The sequence below is a fragment of the Aythya ferina genome (genome assembly GCF_964211825.1).
Source record: "Aythya ferina genome assembly, chromosome: W".
In the NCBI taxonomy this organism is placed as follows: domain Eukaryota; kingdom Metazoa; phylum Chordata; class Aves; order Anseriformes; family Anatidae; genus Aythya; species Aythya ferina.
Window position 1 is genome coordinate 8,148,833 of NC_140313.1, and position 15,617 is coordinate 8,164,449.

Genomic DNA, 15,617 nt, shown 5'->3' on the forward strand with positions numbered 1-15,617 from the left:
GTGGGGGGGGTCCCTACAGGAAAGCTGGGGAGGGACTCTTTGCCAGGGAGAGGAGCGATAGGGCCAGGAGTAATGGTTTTGAAGTCAGAGAGGGTAGACTTAGGTTGGATAGTTGGAAGCGATTCTTTCCTGAGAGGGGGGTGAGGCACTGGAACGGGTTGCCCAGAGAAGTGGTGGATGCCCTGTCCCTGGACGTGTTTAAGGCCAGGTTGGATGGGGCTTTGAGCAACCTGGTCTAGTGGAAGGTGTCCCTGCCCAGGGCGTGGGGAGGGGGGGTTGGAATTAGGTGATCTTTAAGTAAGGTCCCTGGATTACCCCCTCAGTGGGGAAACAGGGGAGGGTCCTGTCATCAAAAAGCATATAAACTGTGTTTTGGAACTAGTAGGTGCGCTCTCCTGCTTGTGGGGCGCCCGCCATTGCAATCAATCGCGAGTAAATTACTACTTCACTGAGATCCTCGCCTGAGCCTAAGTTATTGGCTACGGAGTGTTTCTCGCAATTTGGGGGCTCGTCCGGGATCCAGTCACCTACCGGGGAGCCCCACCGCCGCAGCAGGAGGAAAGCATGCCCTGCTGATTTCAACGGTCCTGTGCATCGACGGTGGCGGTTCTGCGGAGAGCTGACAGAGGGCCCGAGACTGATTAAAGAGGCAGGATCCGTGAAGTACTGGGAAAGAGAAGAAGGTAGGCACTCCGGGTTTGATAATTGATCCGGTAACTCTGTGCACAGACCAAGGTAAGAAATGTTAAGTATTGCCTTGGGGGTTGGGTGAGACTCTGCGTGATGTGTGATTGAGACGTACTTTTGTACGAAGCGAGTGTGGAGTCCTGATCCGCGGTTCCGTGGCTCTGTGAGGGGTGTGGCCGGAGACGGACGAAGCGTGAGATAAGGGAGAGAAAGGAAGAGTCTCGGGAAATTTGGTGTACGGTAAGCCCTTGCGCAGGGAAGTGCTTGGAAGTACACCAGGGAAACTTGGTGTACGGTAATCCTTGCACGGGGGAAGTGCTTGGAAGTACACCAGGGAATCTGGTAAATTCATAGGTGTGTGGTAGCCCTTGCACGGGGAAGTGCTTGGCAGTACACCCCCATTTTCCAGAATCAGAACGTTAGTGTGAGGTACCCTGCAGGAGGGAAATTTCTGTAGCAGCACGCTGACAAGGGCTAGGAAAAATGGGAAATATCCCTGGGGGAGTGCCTACCAACAGTTCTTCCTGAAGAATGATAAGAAATTGGAAACGTAATCCCAAAATTAGAGGAGATTGTAAAAGGGAAAAAAAAAAAATAAATATTGTGTATCAGTCTGGACAAAAGAACCAATTAAGGAAACAGCAGTATTTTGGCCAAAATACGGGTCTGATGAAAATTCAGGCTTTACGTTTATGTGTAAACAATAAGCTTCCTTTTTCGGAGAAGGAGCCAAGTTATGCTCCCTATAATCCTAATATTGTACCCGTGGCAGCAGCAGTCACTCCAGGAAGGGAGACAGGGACTGTAGTTAACACTGTCCCTAAAGAAGGATCGTACTCTAGGCTCTGTCAAGAATTAGAACAAGGTAGAAGATATATTGAGAATTTTGCCTTCCCTGGCACTAACAGTGCTAACACTAACGGTGTATCCTCTTAGGTGAACTACCCCCCTCCTTAGCAGCAGAGAGGTTAGGACTTTTAAGAAGGAGAGGAAGTCTTTATTCGAGGACCCCAACAGCCTAGCTGAACAATTAGACCAGTTCCTAGGACCTGACTTATACTCTTGGGGGAGGGAATTATGCCTATAAGTATGTTGTTTACAGGGAAAGAGATGGGAATGATCAGGAGGAGAGCTGCTATACAAGAATGGGAAAGAGCTCATCCTCCGGGACCAGGGGTACTACCGGCAGAGCAGAAATACCCACTTGCCAATCCTGGCTGGAGTAAGGATAGTGTGCAACACAGAAATCATATGAGAGACTTGGGGTCAGAATGAGAAAGTACTCGGGGATGAGTCCCGAGGACCCGGTATCCCAAGGGCTCTTGAAAGTTCATTGTGTGATTAAAGCCTGGCAAGATATGCAGAAAATGCTCCAGAAGGTGGGGGGATGTAGTGAACAGTCACTGGGGGGCCCTCCTGCGGGAGGCCCTGGAGGTGTGTGTCCGGAGGGGAGATGAGAAGGAAAAGCAGAGAGCGAAACTAATGGTATTGACAGTGCAGCGGGTAGTGAGGCAGAGGGTTGGAGAAAGAGGAAGAAAATCTTCAGGGGGAGTCAGGGCCAGGATGGAAAGGAGAGGAAGAGAGATGAAGGAATGGCAGGCAAAGAAGGCTGCCTGTGTTGTGGCCTGAATCCTAGCAGGGACAGGCTTTGATAAGATGTTTTAAGTGTGACCAAGGATTCCCAGGGGATGCAATGTATGATTACATTGTACCAAGAAAAGACTGCCTGGGGAAATGAGGCCTGTAAGTCTCTCTTTGCTGTTCCTTGTGTGATAGCAACATCGCGGTTCCCCCTGCATTCTCTACAGCTATAGGTAACCATACAGCTTGCCTCTCACGGCAGGGTGTGAGTGCTACCCAGCATCTGGGAGAATTTGCCTTGTGCTACCAAGGACTTGATGGGAAACTGCTCAAGACTTGAGATCCCCACCCAGGGCAGATCTCTGGTGGTACGGTGGAGGGAAGATCTTACGGTCCACCCTACCATATAACTGGGGAGGCACTTGTGCGCTTGTTCGTTTAGCTATACCCTTCACCCTGGCATTTGAAAGAGAAACATCACAAATACCCAGAAGAAGTTAAAGAAGCTTAGGAGTATCATTCGATGACAGAGTATACGTAGATTCTATTGGGGTGCCTAGAGGAGTTTCCGATGAACAGAAAGCCAGGAATCAAATTGCTGCAGGGTTTGAGTCACTGTTCTGGTGGGTAACGATCGATAAGAACGTGGATTGGATTAATTATATTTATTCTAATCAGCGGAGAGTCATAAATTATACAAGGGATGCGATGAGAGGAATTGCCGAACAACTAGATGGCACCAGCAAACTGGCTTGGGAAAACAGAACATCATTAGATATGATGCTCGCGGAGGAAGGAGGTGGGGTGTGTGTGTGTGATACTGAGCAACCATTGTTGCACTCTTACACCCAGCAATACTGCCCCAGATGGCTCAGTAACTAGAGCATTGCAAGGGCTTACCACCCTTGCCAGTGAATTGGCAGAAAAAGTAGGCATATTTACATCCTTGATCGTAGTTGTAGGAGTTTTGACAGCCATTGGTTGCTGCATTATCCCCCGTGTAAGAGGACTAGTACAGTGGTTAACTGAAACCGCACTATTGAAACAAATGACCATGGAGCCACCACCTTACTCAGATAAGGTGATAATGAGGAGATGGAAAGCAAAGAAAGCGAAGGAGAAGACGAAATCTACCAAATTACACCTTAGAGAAAGGTCTTTCAAAAATCAACGGTTTATAAAGAAGAAAAGGGGGGAATTGTCATTTATAACAGTTGGGGGCTCGTCCGGGATGGCTTTGGTTCCTGAATTCTGATTTGATCTAGGAGAGGCGCCTCACCATTTGGTGGCTCCTGTTCGAGTCAGGTCGGGACTAATGGCATCTTGAACCTGAATAAAGGTAAGCAAAGAATTTGATTTTGTTACGAGCTCCCTTGCCGGCTGCAGCACTGTATTTTGCCCGTAATTCTGCGCGCGAAGATCCGAACGAAGACGACGGAGTCGTAAGCATTTAAGGCGTATACCGTTTGGTTGGGTGGGATTCGGTTGCCTGCGTGTGTAAGAGTGTGACTGAGACGGAACTTAGTTCCGAAGCGAGTGTGGAGGTCTTCTAACCGCGGCTCCAGTCTCCCGCGAGGGACTTGGCCGGTGAAGGACCGAAGCGATTCCTATAGGATTCGTGGGTGGGTGATAGGTCCTGAACCCCCTGCAAGACACTCTTACTAAGGTAACCAAGGGCTGTGGGAATTGCCATAGTAAAATTCCTAGATGGGTCAGACAGAACTGAAGACCAAGGACCAGAAGAAAGGGAGCAAATTACCAGACATACCACCAGAAAGTCCATTAGGAATAATGATTAGCGGACGCCCCTAGGTGCAGCCTGAGTGTTTTGCTCGGAGGGGACTCCGCTCTCGGCCGCTCACCGCAGGAGCAGACAAAGGCCTCCTGAAGCTGCGGACAAGCGGTATGTTTTCAGCTGCTGGAGGGATACTAACTGGAGTGTTAATAATTGCATGTCTTATTCTTAAACGTGCAGGTATTTTGTGTTGAAAGCATTTGTGTAAGGGTTTGAAACCAAGTGGAATGAGTCACTCCACGAAGAACACAGTCAGAGGCAATACTTGTTTGGTTGGTTATCATTCTAAATTATATTCTTGTGGTATGAATGAGATGTGCTAGAGGCCTCTCTGTGTGATTGCATGATTGTGCTGTGGGAGTGAGACGCAGCGTCGCTGCGAAGCGAGTGCGGAGTTCCGATCCGCGGTTCCGTGTTCTCCATGAGGGGAGCGGCCGGAGACGAACGAAGTGCGTGACAGACTGAAAAGAAGTGCTGTTTTATCCAAGTGTTGATTGGTGGTGCCCAATATGTGGGCCTGGCAGTGTATCTTGTGATCCTATTTTTGCTCTTAAATGCTTTGAGTGTGACAAGAAAAAAGGCGGGAGCATTATCTAAGTAACTAACAGTTTAGAAGCCTTGGTGTATTTGCTGTGGTGTTTGGTCAGTTTCCCAAGTACTGGAGAGGGGGAGGGGGCTGACTGATTATCGAAGCGGTAGAACGGAGAGAGTCATTTCTTTGGTGGTTCGGGTTTGAGCCCTGGGAATCCGGTAAGAAGGGGGAGAGCGAATTTATTTAGGCCTCAATACCTTTTTAAAGCCCCCATATTGACGGATACACAGGAGTGATGATCCCTTGTTTTGTATGGGCTTACTAAGAAAGTGCATGAGAAAAATTGGCATTCGGCTTGAAATTCGGTCCTGTTGAAATGTAAATTTTGTGGAAAAGGTGGTCATGTTCGTCTAGAAGACGGAAGGCTGAGTGCTTCAGCTCTTTTCCTGAAGTTCCGTGGATTTATGATTGGAACGGGGCTCCTTAATAATCTGAAATAGTAAAGTTTGTATGCGGGAAGAAGCATTTAATCCCAGAGAACTGGGACATTTGGGAAGAAGATTAGGAAAAGATAGTAAAAAGGTTTGCGTGGAAATTGAAACAAAGGGCGGCAACTAATAAGGAACAGTAATAAATAAATAAAAGGGAATGGAAAATCAAAGAAATGAGTAATATCCAAAACAAAGACGTTTTAAAGAAAGCCTCCTTGGGTGCATATTGGCACATTCGAAGGATATTGTTAGAACTTGGAGCGCAGAAAGGAAGAGGACTTCCACTAAGTATTGCAATCAGTGGTGGCCACTACATAAGCTAAATGGCCACTTTATGGATCAGTCGACTGTAACACTATCTTGCAACTAATGTTTTTGAGGAGAGAAGGAAAATAGGATGAAGTGTAGTATACTGATACGTTGTTTCAGCATCTTAGAGAGAAAAGGAGTGGAATTAATTGGCCCTTGACTGAGCCTTTGGTGTTGGCATGAGAAAAGTACAGGCTGGAGAAAGATAAAAGGAAGTGTTAAAAGAGTTGTGGACGGTGTTAAAGGTGTGGCATGTAGTATTTAACAGAGCTGTTTGAAGTTGAATGAGCAGGGAAAGAGGATGTAGGAATGTTAATAGTTCTGCCTCAACAGGAGGCTGTGATCTCAAAATCACCGGTGTGAGCCCTTTGGGGCAGAGGGACCATGATGGGTCCGAGAGAGTTGTCATGGAAACAGAAGGGCAGCTAACTCTTAAAACAACCTGAGTTTATGAGTGAGCTCAGATTGCCGATGGGACCGCTCAGGGAACTGTTGACAATTGCATTCCCCTGACCGACCCCCCACTGAGACTATAGCCACCCCGGAAATAATGAACGGTAAATACCAAAATCTGGTTAAATTGGGAATGGAGAATCAGTTCCAACAAGGTCCAAAAGAAACCCCTATGGAACTTTTGGACCAACTTTGAAATGCAATGGAAAACAAACCAAACAAACGAAACTGGAGAAAATAGGGGCTAAGTTAGAACAAGGAAAATGGACGCTGCCAGACAGGCGAGAGATACTGCCAAAAGCTTACGCGAAGCAAATATTGGGACGTTTGCATGCACAAACACATTGGGGTACAAAGGTGTTAACTGATCATTTGCTAAAACAGTTTGGTTACGTGTTTTTTTTTTTTGTTTTTTTTTTTTGAAATAGCAAAGCCAATTACACCACGTTGCTTACCTTGTCAGAAGATAAATAAGAAAGTGTTTCGACAAGCAGCCACGGGAGGGAGAAAAACAGCTTATGGGCCTTCCGAGAGAGTACAAGTTGATTTCACTGAATTGCCCAAGGTAGGGAGGATAAAATATCTATTGGTAATAGTAGATCATTTTAACGCAATGGGTAGAAGCTTATCCCGTAGCATGAGCTACGGCACAAATGGTGGTAAAAATTCTATTAGAACACCTGATACCTAAATATGGGATAATCCAGTACATTGACTCTGCTCAGGACACACAGCTTACTTCTAAAATAATAAAAGTATTCTGTCAATCATTGGGTATTCAGTGGGAATACCATACTCCGTGGCACCCACAAAGCTCAGGGAAAGTAGAAATCATTGAATCAAACAATAAAACAACAATTGGCTAAATCAATGATCGAGACACAAATGCCCTGGATGAAATGCTTACCATTGGCACTTCTAAACATAAGAACTAAACCACACAGTGAGACTGGATTATCGCCATATGAAATGTTATATGGTATGCCTTATTCTCAAGGGATGCCTCTAGGCAACAATGTAGTTGAGGGTCGTAATTATATATTTCTGGATGCTACTATTGGAAGGAGATTACAAGAGCTAAGAGAAATTGGAGTGATGGCTCAAACACCACCTTTAGGATTTGCTATTCATAAGATAGAACCAGGAGACAAGGTCTTAATAAAAACCTGGAGGGAAGAATCATTGAACCCCCGATGGGAGGGACCGTACCTTGTTTTACTTACTACTGAAACAGCTGTGAGAACAGCAGAAAGGGGTTGGACCCGCACATCCAGAATAAAAGGACCAGTAACTACCGAAACTTGGAGGGTTGAGTCCGCTCCTGGGGAACTGAAACTAAAGCTAAAGGAGAACTAATGTTCTGGCAGTGACGCTCTGCATGAATTAAGGATGCCAAATAAAGGGGACAAGCCTAAAGGGAGGAAAGGGAGAAGGCAAGACCGGGGCAGGACCCTCCGCTGCGGTGTGCATGGTCTACCGAGGGAGGCAACCCCTATGGGTATTGACTGCCGAGTGAGAGGGCCTCGACCGGACTTCTCCCACGCTAAGGTTAGGTTGTCCCGATGTCCTGGTTTCAGTTAGAACAGAATTAATTTTCTTCCTAGTAGCTGGTGGAATGCTGTGTTTTGGCTTAGGATGAGAAGAGTGCTGATAACACCCTGATGTTTTAATTGTTGCAGAGCAGTGCTTATACCAAGCCAAGGACATCTCAGCCTTTTGCTCTGTCCTGCCAACAGGCAGGCTGGGGGTGCAGTAAGAGCTGGGAGGGGACAGACCCAGGACAGGTGACCCGAACTAGCCAAAGGGGTATTCCATACCATCTGACGTCATGCTAAACAATATATAGGGGTGGCTAGCCGGGGGGAGGGGGCCGGACTGCTCGGGGTTAAGCTGGGCATCGGTCAGCGGGTGATGAGCAATTGCATTGTGCATCACTTGTTTGTACGTAGTAGTAGTACTATTATCATCATTGTATTATTATTATTATTATTATTATTATTATTATTTTCCTGTCTTATTAAACTGTCTTTATCTCAACTCACGGGCTTCACTTTCCATTTCTCTCCCCCGCCCCAGAGAGGGAGGGGGGAGGGTAAGCGAACGGCTGCGTGGTGTTTAGCTGCCAGCCGGGTTAAACCACGACACCCGAGAAAATAACATAAGAACCTTTTTTTTAAACCCATATAAAATTGTGATTTGTTTTCCAGGAGCTGGATCACGCCGACAGGCTGAACTGAATGGTAACGCAAGCCCCAATCGACCCTGAAAGCGGGCCCAACCCCTTGATTGAAGGCCTATTATGATCTGTGAGGAATGTTTTAACAATGCGTGTCAATGGAGAGCTTGAAGGAAAATGTATTCGTATGTTCTTTCCTTGAAGTCTCTGATACCTGGGGGTCTCAGAACAACTGCTAACTGTTCTGGCTTCTGAACGGGACACTATGCAAGCCCCTGATATCTGGCCAGGAGATTAAGGAGAAGGGAAAAGCTGAAGGACGGCTAAAAGACAAAGCTCGCAGGGAACGCTGTGCAAGCTTTTGACATGCAGCCAAGGAGTACAAAGAAGAAGGACAAGAAAAAAAAAGCCGGAGGGGAAGACTATGAGCCTTCATCATGGAAGACCCCCAGAGGGACCACCAGAGACTGATACGCATGCTCCAGTAGGAGGGTTCAGATTCCGGAACTAATTATAATAACTCCGTTGTGTTTTTCTTTTTTAGAAATAGTAATGAATATGTATTAGTCTAGGAGCATAAAAAATCAGCATCTTGATGTAACGGGTGTGCGACTAGGTGGAGCGGAGACTCCCGGCGCACCCAGCGCCGTTTGCTTACCTCTATTCTTTTAATAAATTGTAAACTTTGATTATAGTCCTCTTTTGGGACTGAGCTATTTATAACAACTTGGGGGCTCGTCCGGGATGGTTTTGGTTCCTGGATTTTAATCTAGGAGAGGCGCCCCACCATTTGGTGGCTCCTGTCCGGAACCAATGCCATTTGAACCTGAATAAAGGTAAGCAAAGATTTTGTTTTTGTTATGAGCTCCCTTGCCGGCTGCAGCATTGTTTTTGCCCGTAATTCTGCGCGCGAAGATCTGGACGAAGACGACAGAGTCGTAAGTGTTTAAGGCGTATACCGTTCAGTTGGGTGGGATTCGGTTGCCTGCGTGTGTGTAAGAGTGTGACTGAGACGGAACGTAGTTCCAAAGCGAGCGCGGAGGTCTTCTAACCGATAAGCAAATATTGGGACGTTTGCATGCACAAACACATTGGGGTACACAGGTGTTAAGTGACCATTTACTAAAACAATTTGGTTGCATTGTTGTTTTTTGTTTTTTGTTTGTTTGTTTTTAAATAGCAAAGCCAATTACACCACGTTGCTTAACTTGTCAGAAGATAAATAAGAAAGTGTTTCGACAAGCAGCCACGGGAGGGAGAAAAACAGCTTATGGGCCTTCCGAGAGAGTACAAGTTGATTTCACTGAATTGCCCAAGGTAGGGAGGATAAAATATCTATTGGTAATAGTAGATCATTTAACGCAATGGGTAGAAGCTTATCCCGTAGCACGAGCTACGGCACAAATGGTGGCAAAAATTTTATTAGAACACCTGATACCTAGATATGGGATAATACAGTACATTGGTTCTGATCAGGGCACACACTTTACTTCTAAAATAATAAGATTATTATGTCAATCATTGGGTATTCAGTGGGAATATTCTAAGTGGTATTGGAATATTCTAAGTGGTATTCTTTATCTGCTAGATTATTTCCTCTGGTGTGGTAATCTAATTAGGTATTCAGTGGGAAAATTCTAAGGAGAATCTCCATCCTTTACTGGATGCGGGGGGGAAACCTTGTTACAAAAGATGAGGAAAAGGTGGAGGTGCTTATGCCTTCTTTGCCTCAGTCTTTAGCGGCAATACCGGTTGTTCTCTGGATACCCAGTACCCTGAGCTGGCAGAAGGGGATGGGGGGCTGAATGTGGCCCTCACTATCCACGAAGAAATGGTTGGTGACCTGGTACGGCACTTGGATGCGCGCAAGTCGATGTGGCCGGATGGGATCCACCCAAGGGTACTGAGAGAACTGGCAGAGGAGCTGGCCAAGGCGCTTACCATCATTTATCAACAGTCCTGGCTATCGGGGGAGGTCCCAGTTGACTGGCGGCTAGGAAATGTGACGCCCATCTACAAGAAGGGCCGTAGGGCAGACCCGGGCAACTATAGGCCTGTCAGTTTGACCTCAGTGCCAGGGAAGCTCATGGAGCAGATTATCTTGAGAGCCATCACGCGGCACTTGCAGGGCAAGCAGGCGATCAGGCCCAGTCAGCATGGGTTTATGAAAGGCAGGTCCTGCTTGACGAGCCTGATCTCCTTCTATGACAAAGTGACGCGCTTGGTGGATGAGGGAAAGGCTGTGCATGTGGTCTACCTTGACTTCAGCAAGGCTTTTGACACCGTTTCCCACACGTTTCCCACACGTAGTGGTGTTCCCCAGGGCTCGGTGCTGGGGCCAGTCCTCTTTAATATCTTCATCGATGATCTGGATGAGGGCATTGAGTGTACCCTCAGTAAGTTCGCAGATGACACCAAGCTAGGCGCGTGTGTCGATCTGCTCGAGGGTAGGAAGGCTCTGCAGGAAGATCTGGATAGGCTGGACCGATGGGCTGAGGTCAACTGCATGAAGTTCAACAAGGCCAAGTGCCGGGTCCTGCATCTGGGGCGCAATAACCCCAAGCAGAGCTACAGGCTGGGAGAGGAATGGTTGGAAAGCTGCCAGGCGGAGAAGGACCTGGGAGTATTGGTTGATAGTTGGCTGGATATGAGCCAGCAGTGTGCTCAGGTGGCCAAGAAGGCCAACGGCATCCTGGCTTGTATAAGAAGCAGTGTGGCCAGCAGGGCTAGGGAAGTGATCGTCCCCCTGTACTCGGCTCTGGTGAGGCCGCACCTCGAGTACTGTGTTCAGTTTTGGGCCCCTCGCTACAAGAAGGACATCGAGGCGCTTGAGCGAGTCCAGAGAAGGGCGACGAAGCTGGTGAGGGGTCTGGAGAACAAGTCCTACGAGGAGCGGTTGAGGGAGCTGGGCTTGTTCAGCCTGGAGAAGAGGAGGCTCAGGGGCGACCTTATCGCTCTCTATAGGTACCTCAAGGGAGGCTGTAGCGAGGTGGGGGTTGGTCTGTTCTCCCATGTGCCTGGTGACAGGTCGAGGGGGAACGGGCTAAAGTTGCGCCAGGGGAGTTTTAGGTTGGATGTTAGGAAGAACTTCTTTACCGAAAGGGTTGTTAGACATTGGAACAGGCTGCCCAGGGAAGTGGTGGAGTCACCATCCCTGGAAGTCTTTAAAAGACGTTTAGATGTAGAGCTTAGGGATATGGTTTAGAGGGGACTGTTAGTGTTAGGTCAGAGGTTGGACGCGATGATCTTGAGGTCTCTTCCAACCTAGAAATTCTGTGATTCTGTGAATATCATACTCCGTGGCACCCACAAAGCTCAGGGAAAGTAGAAAGATTGAATCAAACAATAAAACAACAATTGGCTAAATCAATGATCGAGACACAAATGCCCTGGATGAAATGCTTACCATTGGCACTTCTAAACATAAGAACTAAACCACACAGTGAGACTGGATTATCGCCATATGAAATGTTATATGGTATGCCTTATTCTCAAGGGATGCCTCTAGGCAACAATGTAGTTGAGGGTCGTAGCATCCAGAAATATATAATTACTATTGGAAGGAGATTACAAGAGCTAAGAGAAATTGGAGTGATGGCTCAAACACCACCTTTAGGATTTGCTATTCATAAGATAGAACCAGGAGACAAGGTCTTAATAAAAACCTGGAGGGAAGAATCATTGAACCCCCGATGGGAGGGACCGTACCTTGTTTTACTTACTACTGAAACAGCTGTGAGAACAGCAGAAAGGGGTTGGACCCATGCATCCAGGGTAAAAGGACCAGTAACTACCGAAACTTGGAGGGTTGAGTCCGCTCCTGGGGAACTGAAATTAAAGCTAAAAAAGAACTAATGTTCTGGCAATAAGGCTCTGCATAAATTAAGGATGCCAGAAGAAGGGGATGAGCCTGAAGGGAAGAAAGGGAGAAGGCAAGACCGGGGCAGGACTCTCCACTGCGGTGTGTATGGTCTACCGAGGGAGGCAACCCCTACGGATATTGACTGCCGAGTGAGAGGGCCTCGACCGGACTTCTCCCGCACTAAAGCCAGGTTGTCCCAGGAAAAAAGAAACAAACAAGCAAGCAAAGATATGTGTATATAATAAATAAGATTTTTTTTTTAACCTATTGTAATTAGTTTCCCAGGAGCTGGATCACCCTCAAAGGCTGAACAGTAACCCAAGCTCAAATAGATCCTGGAAGTGGGCCCAACCCCTTGATTGAAGGCGTTTCTCACACCCCCACGATACCCCCTGGACGACGCAGAAAGATGTTATACTTCCTGGTACTATTTTTACAAGGGCAATTAAGCCATGGGAATAACTTTTTCATTCTGGGGGAGGAAGTGGCCAAGGCTTTTAACCTTAGCAATTGCTGGGTTTGTGGGGGACCAGGGGGAGCTGAAAGTTGGCCCTGGGTAGCTGGCCCGGTTGAACCTAAGCGGTGGGTTAGTAATTTGAGTGAAGTTCATAATGGTACACAATTCTGGAAAGAGGAAGAAGGCCCGTGGCAATTGCACTCGTCAGAGAAAGGTATATACTGTTTAAACAGAACAGGAACAGTAAAGGTGGGAAAAAGCGTTTGTAAATGGGCTCTATCTCCTGGGTATGAATGTACTGATCCTGAATGTGGACCTATAAACTGTACAGCAAGTAAAGGAAATGGAATGCTAGGCATGTCCAGCTGAAAAACGGGACTTGGCTGAAATGCTCATATAAGAAAGTTTTTGGACCTGGATGTGAAGCCATGGCAAGAGCACAATCAAAGGGACAATTCGACGTTCAAATCCTGAGTTGTCAGCGTGATAACACCACTAGGGAGCAGCATGTGGTAAGAGTCTACCGCTGGAGGTGGAAAAATGAGCATGGGACACAAGTGTTCTTTAAACATTTCTGGTCAGCTCGTAATATGACAAGTCGTGAAGGAGAACTTAGTCGTCATTGTGAGTGGGAATCTAGTGCGGGAGCTTGGAGGTGTATATATATATGAGTACTAATGGGGCAAACATTGTAACAGGACCGCTTGGTAACGGAAACACTTTGTATTTTCACGCCCCAAGGAATAAAAGAGAATGGGACGGTCCTTTTCCAAATGGGACGTGGGCTCTAAAGGGACATTATTGGGTGTGTGGCAAACAGGCCTATAAAAGGCTACCAAAGGACTGGTCAGGAATATGCTATGTGGGGTACATAAGGCCCTTGTTCTTTTTATTGTCACAAATACAAGGAAATCACTTAGGAATAAAATTATATGATGATCTGAATAGAGAAAAACGATCTATTGATGCTTCCTTAGCCGGAGGTAGTGCTCAAAAATGGAGAGAAAATGAATGGCCCCCTGAAAGAATCATACAGTATTATGGACCAGCTACCTGGAACCCGAATGAGGTAATATCTGGAGCCCGAGAACCTATTTATAATTTGAATCGAATAATTAGGTTGCAAGCTGTCCTCAAAATAATAACCAATCAAACAGCGACAGCTTTGGATCTTTTAGCTGACCAGTCCACCCAGATGAGGAATGCTGTTTTTCAACATAGAATGTTGTTCTGCTATTTACTAGCAGAAGTGGGGGGGGGTGGGAAACTAAATGATTCTAATTGTTGCTTACAAATTGACGATAATGGGAAAGTGGTTAAACAGATAACAAAAGAAATTAGAAAATTGGCCCACGTCCCAGCACAAACTTGGAAGGGTATGGATTGGGATTTATTTTCATGGCTGCCTGGTGGACCATGGGTTAAAAGGATGTTATTTTTATTTTTATGTGCTGTAATGATGTTATTATTCATACCTTGTATGATACCTTGCTTTACATTATTGATGCGCCGGATGATAAATAGTACATTTGTAATGACTTCATTAAAAAAGGAAGGGGATATGTCAATTATGCTGCTTAAGAATTGGACCTTCCGAGAACGGACTGATGAAATCCAGTTATTAATGACAAAAGTTGAAAAAGAGACACGAATTGAGGATATTAAAAAGAAGATAAGGGATTGTGAGGAATGTTTTAACAATGCGTGTCAATAGAGAGCTTGAAGGAAAATGTATTCGTATGTTCTTTCCTTGAAGTCTCTGATACCTGGGGGTTTCAGAACAACTGCTAACAACTGCTAACGGTTATGACTTCTGAATGGGACACTATGCAAGCCCCTGATATCTGGCCAGGAGATTAAGGAGAAGGGAAAAGCTGAAGGACGGCTAAAAGACAAAGCTCGCAGGGAACGCTGTGCAAGCTTTTGACATGCAGCCAAGGAGTACAAAGAAGAAGGACAAAAAAAAAAAGCCGGAGGGGAAGACTATGAGCCTTCATCATGGAAGACCCCCAGAGGGACCACCAGAGACTGATACGCATGCTCCAGTAGGAGGGTTCAGATTCCGGAACTAATTATAATAACTCCGTTGTGTTTTTTTTTGTTTTTTGTTTTTTGTTTTTAGAAATAGTAATGAATATGTATTAGTCTAGGAGCATAAAAAATCAGCATCTTGATGTAACAGGTGTGCGACTAGGTGGAGTGGAGACTCCCGGCACACGCAGCGCCGTTTGCTTACCTCTATTCTTTTAATAAATTGTAAACTTTGATTATAATCCTATTTTGGGACTGAGCTACTTATGACATGATCCAGCTATGTGGGCAGAAGACGGATCCTGGGGCTATAGGACCCCAATATATATGCTTAATAGAATAATTAGGTTACAAGCTGTAATAGAAATAGTTGTAAATAAAACCGGAGATGCACTTGGATTAATTGCAAAGCAAAACACTAAGATGAGGGCTGCTTTGTATCAAAATCGCTTAGCTTTGGATTATTTGCACAAGAAGGAGAAGTCTGTGGAAAATTTAACCTTAGTAATTGCTGTTTTATAGATTGGTGATGAAGGTGTTTCTTCCTAGTAGCTGGTAGAATGCTATGTTTTGGGCTTAGGATGAGAAGAGTGCTGATAACATGCTGATGTTTTAATTGTTGCAGAGCAGTGCTTACACCAAGCCAAGGACAAGCCAAGGACGTTTCAGCTTCTCACTCTGTCCTGCCAGCAAGCAGGCTGGGGGTGCAGCAAGAGCTGGGAGGAGGGCCGGACTGCTCGGGGTTAGGCTGGGCATTGGACAGCGGGTGGTGAGCAATTGCATTGTGCATCATTTGTTTCATACACGTTAAAAAAAACACATACACGTTAAAAAAATAAAGCACAGCTAGAGTTGAAGCTGGCTGTGTCTGTGAGAGAAAATAAAAAGGTTTTTTTTAGATATGTGAATGGAAAAAGGAGAACTAAAGAATACATAGGGCCGCTCCTTGATAGGGAAGGTCTCCTCACAGACAATGACATAGGCAAAGCAGAGACGCTTAACGCCTTCTTTGCCTCTGTCTTCAATGCCGATGATGGGCTTCGGGACCCAGGGTGCCCTGAGCTGGAGGACAGGGACGGTGGGGATGACAAACTCCCAACTGACCCTGAACGTGTGCGGGATTTGCTACTCCACCTGGATCCCTACAAGTCCATGGGTCCGGATGGGATTCATCCCCGGGTGCTGAAAGAGCTGGCGGACGTCATCGCGGAACCTCTTTCAATTATTTTTCAACGATCCTGGG

The 15,617-nt window shown here is 46.2% G+C and overlaps 1 long non-coding RNA gene across 1 annotated transcript in view; it reads left to right on the top strand.

The window, feature by feature from the left end:
- The first annotated feature begins 744 nt into the window (after positions 1–744).
- Positions 745–15,617, top strand: part of LOC311426378 — a 37,387-nt gene continuing 22,514 nt past the window's right edge. Inside the window, exons 1-3 of the long non-coding RNA XR_014686686.1 lie at positions 745–4,335; positions 9,205–9,341; positions 12,164–14,098. This is a non-coding gene — a long non-coding RNA (uncharacterized lncRNA). The remainder of the gene's footprint in view (positions 4,336–9,204; positions 9,342–12,163; positions 14,099–15,617) is intronic.